The sequence below is a fragment of the Cryptomeria japonica genome, chromosome 8 (assembly GCF_030272615.1).
Source record: "Cryptomeria japonica chromosome 8, Sugi_1.0, whole genome shotgun sequence".
In the NCBI taxonomy this organism is placed as follows: domain Eukaryota; kingdom Viridiplantae; phylum Streptophyta; class Pinopsida; order Cupressales; family Cupressaceae; genus Cryptomeria; species Cryptomeria japonica.
In genome coordinates, this window is record NC_081412.1 from 233,214,664 (window position 1) to 233,223,588 (window position 8,925).

Here is an 8,925-nt window from a genome sequence, read left to right on the forward strand (position 1 = left end):
TTCAGCAGTGAGCAGATTCTTTTGGTTGGTTGAGGAGGGAACAATGGGAGATAGATTGGATTGTCAAACAATTAAAGATTCTTCAAAGATGCATTCATTTCTCAGCTCAAATGCAAGTACATGGACCATTTGGACATGAGCATTGGCTTGTTTTTGTCAGAGTTGTGTTCGGTGTGATTGGGATTAGTACGAGTCAAGTGAGTGGGTTGATACGTGGATTCCCCACTATCTAACTCATTTATCTCAAACAATATCCTTGTCAAACGATGACATGGAAAGTTCACTTGAGTATGATCATCTATCAGATCTTGTATAGCCAGGACATGTTTTGCAGTTGTTGCACCGCAAGGGAATGAAGAGAGATAAGAATATTGGTTGGCACGATGTGTACAGGGAAAAAAAAAGCTAACACAACCCGTGACAGATGATTATGGGTTCACATATCCTATAGGTTCAGTTGTTGTTGTGGGAACTTGGTTGCAAACATACATGATTAGAAAGAATGGCATACCTGCATTTGAAGACTTTGAGAGACACAAAACCATTATAATATATTCACACCTTATTATAGCTACAAATGTCAAGTTGTTGAAGCATCAAGCAAAACCTACGACCAAAGAGCTATGGATAGTGACTACTGCTGATCATGAAGCAATACTAGATACTCTTAAACAAAGAGATGACCCTTCAGGCACACTTGACTAGTAGGTCTTTAATGGTGCCTTATTTTTTTAACATGCATTTCATTTCAAGCAATGATCATTAAACCTTAATGTTCAAGTTTGTTACGTGTATATTAAGGATGTGTTCAAAATGCAGGTCTATTGATGAACATTTTTTTTTGGCAACACGGTTTTTGCATGCACATAGCGAGTACACTTGATATAATTGGAAGGGATGTATTTTTGCAACATGACTTATTATCATGCATTTGATGAGCTTTACAATTTTTGTTATTAGACAACACTATTTGATAATTTTTTATGATATAATTATCACATAACCTTTATGCTCATGAAGGTCTTTTTTGATGATATACAACAGTATCACATTACGATTTTTGCGTCAACATAGTGGGTTCTGTTGATATAATTCGAAGGGATGTATTTTTATGGTATATAATCCCACCTTTTCATTTATTATCATGCATTTCAGTTGAAGTGATTGTCATAAATCCTTTATGTTCATCCATGCATTTTATGTGTAGACTAACAATTCTTAAAAATACAAGTTCGTGCTAGATCATTCGTCGTTGACAAGACCCTCTCTTGGTGATGGTACATATTCCTTTGTGCATTAATGAGATTAAATTGTGGGTCTTGTTGTGTTTATCATCATGAAGATGATTCAAATGCATGTGGCCAAGACACATCTATGGTGGATTAAATTGTCATGACAAATGATCTATTGAATGAAACATTTGACATTGATGGTCAAGGTGGTCTGTTGAATCAAACATTTGACATTTGACATTTGTTAATGTTGGGCCTTCAACATCAACACCTACTAGTCAAGGTGGTCATCGAACTTTCACTCAGCTAACCTTGTCTATTTTTATTCATTAATGGTTTATAAAATAAAGTCTGTTAGATTTTGGCAATTGAATAGTTCATTGTTTCATTTTTAGACGCTGACATCAGATGCACCTAATATTCTCTCCACAATGGAGCATGGTGTTCTCTAGCAGTAGCATCTTTGATGCTTTTGACAGTAGTATTAGTCAGATTAGTAAATTTCTAATTTGATGCTTCCCATAGGGCTTTGCAACTTCAGATTGTGAGTGTGCCCCTGTTACAAATGAATTGTACTTTAATCGACATAGATGGTCTATGATGGCTTTTTTGTAAGACTATATGGTTTTATTACATATATTGTACTTTAATCAACATATAAAAATATCCAAGTGGTGGTTGGCATGAGCTTGAATATGGTAAGTTGTATGCATCTTGAAGTTGAATATGATATGTTGTATACATCTTGAAGTTGAAATTTGATTAGACTTTGTCAGCATTTGATGAATCATAAATGTCATTTCATTATTAATCTTGTGAGTGTGAGGTGTAGGAATAAATATCAATTACTTTGAAAGTCATGGATGGTTGTTCTGATATGATAACCACTAGATGGTTGTGCCTTATGAAGAAAAGCTAAACAAATAATAACTAATTGAGAACATCAATTCAAATCCATAATATAGAGGATACTAATAATAGATCTTTGTATATTTATTTTTTCTAATAATGAAATAGGTACAATTGTATTGAGATAAAATGAAGCTTTTCTCTCATATGAAGATGTCACATTGGCAAATTGGTCTTTATTATAATACACAAGACATAAGTAAAATCAAAACACTCTCGTCAAATCCTTTCAGATTCTATGTTAACTTGTGACTCATTAGTGTATGCTGGGAGAGGGAAGAGTGTGTGGCTTTAGGGTACAGTTTTAGAATTGAACCATATTGCATAAATCTCAAGGATTCAACTTGATTATCATTAAAGGTTTTTGATTGTTTACAAAATATCCCTTCATATCCCTTCATGGATGTCACATGCGTAGGGTATGACCCCGAGCATTCGATCGAGTTGGGGGGGGGAAATAGGAGCATGCGTAGGGTAATAATTCTTAACTCGACATGTTGGAGCCGATGATTCATCATCGTGACAAGCAGAACGAGAAATCGACCATGCGACAACATTCCATTGAGTGAGACTGACGATTTTTTCGCCAACCAAAAAATTGCTGCCCTAATAAAACTGTAGGGCAACTTGAAAAACTGAGATAGGCTTTTGTAGGGACCTCTCTTGTGGCCCCATAGGTTCAAACGGATCTTTCAAAGGTGCCATAGATTCTGAGTAAGGGCCCATCAAAGTTTGACAATTTTGAGCAATTAGGGCGCTCAAGGGACGGCGTCGGTAGGGTATGACCCCGAGCGTTCGATCAAGTTGGGGGGGCAAAAAGGAGCATGCATAGGGTAATTATACCTAACTCAACATGTCAGAGCTGACGATTCATCATCACGATGAGAAGAACGAGAAATCGGCCACGCGACAACATTCCATTGAGTGAGACTAACGATTTTTTTGCCAATCAAAAAATTGCTGCCCTAATAAAACCATAGGGCAACTTGAAAAAATGAGATAGGCTTTTGTAGGGACCTATCTCATGGTCCTGTAGGTTCAAATGGATCATTCAAAGGTTCCACGGATTCCAAGTTAGGGCCCGTCAAAGTTTGACAATTTTGAGCACTTAGGGTGCTCAAGGGATGACACCGGTAGGGTATGACCCTGAGCGTTCAATCGAGTGGGGGGACAAAATAGGAGTATGCGTAGGGTAATAATGCCTAATTGGACACGTTAGAGCCGACGGTTCATCATCGCGATGAGAAGAACGAGAAATCGACCATGCGACAACATTCCATTGAGTGAGACTGACGATTTTTTTGCCAACCGAAAAATTGCTGCCCTAATAAAATCGTAGGGCAACTTGAAAAACCGAGATAGGCTTTTGTAGGGACCTCTCTTGTGGCCCCGTAGGTTCAAACGGATATTTCAAAGGTGCTACGGATTCTGAGTTAGGGATCGTCAAAGTTTGACAATTTTGAGCACTTAGGGCGCTCAAGGGACGACGCCGGTAGGGTATGACCTCGAGCGTTCGATCGAGTGGGGGGGCAAAATAAGAGCATGCATTGGGTAATAATGCCTAACTAGACATGTCGGAGCTGACGATTCATCATCGCGACAAGTAGAACGAGAAATCGGCCACGCGACAACATTCCATTGAGTGAGATTGATGATTTTTTCGCCAACCAAAAAATTGCTGCCCTAATAAAACCTTAGGGCAACTTGAAAAAATGAGATAGGCTTTTGTAGGGACCTCTCTCGTGGCCCCGTAGGTTCAAATGGATCATTCAAAGGTGCCACAGATTCTGAGTTAGGGCCCGTCAAAGTTTGACAATTTTGAGCACTTAGGGCGCTCAAGGGACGACGTCGGTAGGGTATGACCTCGAGTGTTCGATCGAGTGGGGGGGGGAAAATAGGAGCATGCGTTGGGTAATAATGCCTAACTGGACATGTCGGAGCCAACGGTTCGTCATCGCGACAAGCAGAACGAGAAATCGGCCACGCAACAACATTCCATTGAGTGAGACTGATGATTTTTTTTCCAACCGAAAAATTGCTGCCCTAATAAAACTGTAGGGAAACTTGAAAAACCAAGATAGGCTTTTGTAGGGACCTCTCTTGTAGCCCCGTAGGTTCAAATAGATCATTCAAAGGTGCCACAGATTCTGAGTTAGGGCCCATCAAAGTTTGATAATTTTGAGCACTTAGGTCGCTCAAGGGACGACGTCGGTAGGGTATGACCCCGAACGTTCGATCGAGTAGGGGGGAAAAAAAGGAGCATGCGTTGGGTAATAATGCCTAACTGGACATGTCAGAGCCGACAGTTCATCATCGCAATGAGCAGATCGAGAAATCGACCATGCGACAACATTCCATTGAGTGAGTCTGATGATTTTTTTGCCAACCGAAAAATCGCTGCCCTAATAAAACCATTGGGCAACTTGAAATACCGAGATAACCTTTTGTAGGGACTCCTCTTGTGGCCTCGTAGGTTCAAATGGATTGTTCACAGGTGCTAGGGATTCTGAGTTAGGGCCCATCAAAGTTTGACAATTTTGAGCACTTAGGGTGCTCAAGGGACGACGTTAGTAGGGTATGACCTCGAGCGTTCGATCGAGTGGGGGGGAAAAATAGGACCATGTGTAGGGTAATTATGCCTAAATGGACATGTCGGAGCTGATGGTTCATCATCGCAATGAGCTGAACGAGAAATTGGCCACGTGACAACATTTGATTGAGTGAGATTGATGATTTTTTTGCCAACCAAAAAATTGCTGCCCTAATAAAACCATAGGGAAACTTGAAAAACCGAGATAGGCTTTTGTAGGGACCCCTCTCGTGGCCCCATAGGTTCAAATGGATTATTCACAGGTGCCATGGATTTCGAGTTAGGGCCCGTACGTGTTTGACAATTTTGAGCACTTAGGGCGCTCAAGGGACGATGCCGGTAGGGTTTGACCCCGAGCGTTCGATCGAGTGGGGGGGACAAAATAGGAGCATGCGTAGGGTATTGTTCATTAAATGAATTCTATTTTTCATTGAATGAATTGTATTGTATTGTTGATTAAATGAATTATATTGTTCATTAAATAAATTGTATTGTATTGTTCATTAAATGAATTATATTGTTCATTATAAAAACAACACTTATGATGAAATGAAATGAATTGTATTGTTTATTAAATAGACATTATTAACCATTGTTAATTATTGGAATGAAGATTAAAGATTTCCATGATAACAGCACGCACAGATGAGCAACAATTTATATGATCGAATATCAACTTCTGTATATATAAAAATGTCAAATGATTACAAATGTATGTCCATACACAAATATGGCATAAACGCCAACTGAAACAAAATGTATGTCTAAATATGTGAATGTATGTCCATATACAAAATATACATGCCATCTAGACATGTAAGCATCCCAAAACTATCTATAACATCCTAAGCTGCTGATGGATCATCAAAATCGTTCCTCTTCGCCGCACTGCTCGGCTCTGAAGGATCCTGCACAAGAAAAACAAACCACGATTAATATTAGTTATATTATATAATTCACATTCGAAAAGTTAACATAAAAATGAACTATTTAATTGAACTATTCATGTTTACCTCATCTCCACATTTTCTCTTTAGCTTTGCAGGACTCTTGATGTATGTCTTCGGTAGAGGAGGTATGTTTTGAATATTTTCATACACAACCTACATATGTTCATAAACATGACATTGATACAAGTTAGCATATAATTGTCACTGATAATAACAAATTATATCTACTAATCAAAAAATAAAATAAACACACATCTACTCGAGGCATCTCTTCTTCTTCTTCAGGTATACTGGGTGTAGTCATCAAGGATGTGAAGCCAAGAATTCTCTGTATATATACACAACAAGTATATGAAACTATCAATCTATGTATAGACATGTATAATCACTATAAGTTATTTAAATTATTCATTCAATCATATTTGCATTCAATTACCTTTCCCTTGTCTCCAACTGCACTAGCAGATCCTAGATCACACTGCCCTGCACTCATGCTGCTTGTGCCCTACAAGAGTAAAATAAGATATACATGCAAGTTACTACATAATATAATTAATACCAATATAAATGATGAGCATATATGTACAATAAAATACAAACGACTAGGTGCAATAATATATGTACCGTCAAGCTATCCAGGCCAAATGAAATGGCCAACAAGGTGCCCTCCTAAATCTATCTCAACTCATCCTCGGTCATCAACTGTTAAATAGACCATGTAAATAAAAATTAGTACTTAATATTATCTAATTTATAAATATTTAATTAAAATATAACATGAACTGTGAAAATACAAATCTTACCACTACATCATCAATGTATGATGACGGTGCCTCCTCGCCTCTAGCATGTGAGGACTCCCCAGGGTATCCTCCAATCTGTGTAATAACATCTAGTGCATCATGCACCTCATAATTTGGACTATCCACAAGAGGATCAACGAGCTATCCAACTGGACCCAAGCATACGTGCCCACACATGACACAACTATGGGGCACGCATATGTGTGGAGCCGAGGATGACGTGTCACTAGCACCAGATGGACCGCTAGCATCAAGAGTAGGCTGAGCTACTGACGCAGCCTGAGAAACCAAAAGGCTACTCAAAGAGTGAATAGCCGATATGGTCCGTGAAGCTGCCTCACAAATGATATCAGGATGCTGAACTACAGGAGGGCGATCAATAGGAGGAGGGGGGACATATGGGCCCTAGACTACTCTGACTACCCCAAGTCTATTTTGGGGCATACCTAAACCTACACCCTGGAAAGGTTGGATGTCAAAGTAGTTCACATGTTTGTGTAAAACAAACTCAGCATACAATTTTTTTATGAAATAGAAGGGGATATCAAGATTGTTGTTGGGTGGTTTGTTGAAAACCATCCACCAATGATCCCAAAAGTTTTTCACAGTCCCATCATTTGTGTGCCATTTGATAGAAAGTTTTGTTTTTTTGGGATCTACGGGCTAACCGGTACAGGGATTGACAAACAATGAGGCGATTTCAGCTTTGGATATCTCAAGATCCTTGATGTCCTTATACGACAAGCCATCTGCATATTTTTCGTTCATAGAATCTTGCCACAAAAGGGCGGCATTGTGCTCCTTAGTCATGGTTTCCATACTTTTTACGATCAACATGAGAGGATCAAACAATGGGTTTAGATGAGGGATCCTACGATATACTTCTGCAATCCCCCTCAATTCATTCAAATTTTGTGCAATCAAATCTTGAATTGAGGGGGAGTTTGGCAAATGAGGCTTTGGTTGTTGCAGTTGTGGTTGGTCAGTGTTTTCATTGTTATCCCCCATTTTTAACCAAATTGAATGTAAACAATTAAATTTAGTTAACAAATTTAAACAATCAGGTATTTGATTTCAAAAAAACCTAGTTTTCATGAAAAAAAAACCATATTTTCAATGAAAAATCAAATAAACATTCACAAAAAATACAAAAAATGAATGAAAATGATTCAAAACGACAAAATTCTTACCTCTAAATCTATTTTTTAGCAATTTTTTGTCAAAAAATCGGATATCGGATGGAGTGGATATCGGATTTTGACAAATTCGCGCGACCCATGAGTTAAAAATGACTCACAGGACTGTCACTATCGAAATATAAAAGTCTCAAAAAATCAGATATCCGATTTCAACACTTAAATTATTTTTAAATAACATATATAATACAATAATATATTATATAATATATTATTATATTATATAATACGTATTGTATTATATTATATATATTATAATATATAATATAATATAATGTTATATTATATTATATTATATTCTATTCTATTCTATTCTATTATATTATATTATATATAATATTGTATTATATATAATATAATATTGTATATGGTGAAAATGGATAACAATAATAACAATATTGAAAGGCTAAATGAATTCAACCACCAAACCCTAGCCTAACAATCAACAAAGATCCACCATAACATATGAAGATTACCTAAGACAATGCAAATCAAATGAAATCACAAAGATTATACCATCACATGTCCAATAGGGTTTTGATCTCCATTCTTCCTATCTCCATTGATCTTGCTTGATATATTTGCTCTCAGATTTTATATGCACAAGAGCTCAACAAAGAACGAAATGTGGTTGCAAGTAGGATCGTAGTGTAGTCAAGTCCTCCAAATTGTCGATTAGGGTTTGATAATGAAGGAAGCATCTCCTTATATAGAAGACACTATATGAAATGGAGGGATAAGATTGAGAGGTGTAAAAGGAGGTCGGCTAGGATTAGAGGGTAGGTAAAGGAAATAATAAAATAATGAAAGGGGTAGGTAGTGTATGAATTAAGAGATGAATGACATGTGTCATGTGTAGAAAAAGATAATGAATTAATTAAATAAATAAAGATTTATTTAATTAATAGAAGAAGTGGGATCAATTAAATAAATAAGATATTTATTTAATTTAGGAAAATGATAATTTAAATAAATAAATGTATTTATTTAAATGAGAAATAAGGCTAGAAGAGGATAAATGAATTAATTAAATAAATAAAGATTTATTTAATTAATAGAAGAATTAAGATTAGATAATTAAATAAATAATATATCTATTTAATTAGACATGACAATCTTAGGTGTCTACATTTTGCCCCTCTTTGAGACAATGCGGCTTGTCGCATTGTTTCAAAGAAGATAAGATGAACTGATACAGAGTTGCCCCAGAATGGGAATGATATGCCCCCTCGAGAGATTGGATGA

At 36.8% G+C, this 8,925-nt stretch overlaps 1 long non-coding RNA gene across 1 annotated transcript; it reads right to left on the reverse strand.

The window, feature by feature from the left end:
• Positions 1 to 5,551: 5,551 nt before the first annotated feature.
• Positions 5,552 to 5,990, reverse strand: LOC131857364 (uncharacterized). The gene is made up of 3 exons (XR_009358702.1): positions 5,935 to 5,990; positions 5,745 to 5,834; positions 5,552 to 5,639 (listed from the first exon to the last, which is right to left on the reverse strand). It is a non-coding gene; the product is annotated as an uncharacterized LOC131857364 (long non-coding RNA).
• Between the last annotated feature and the right edge of the window lie 2,935 nt (positions 5,991 to 8,925).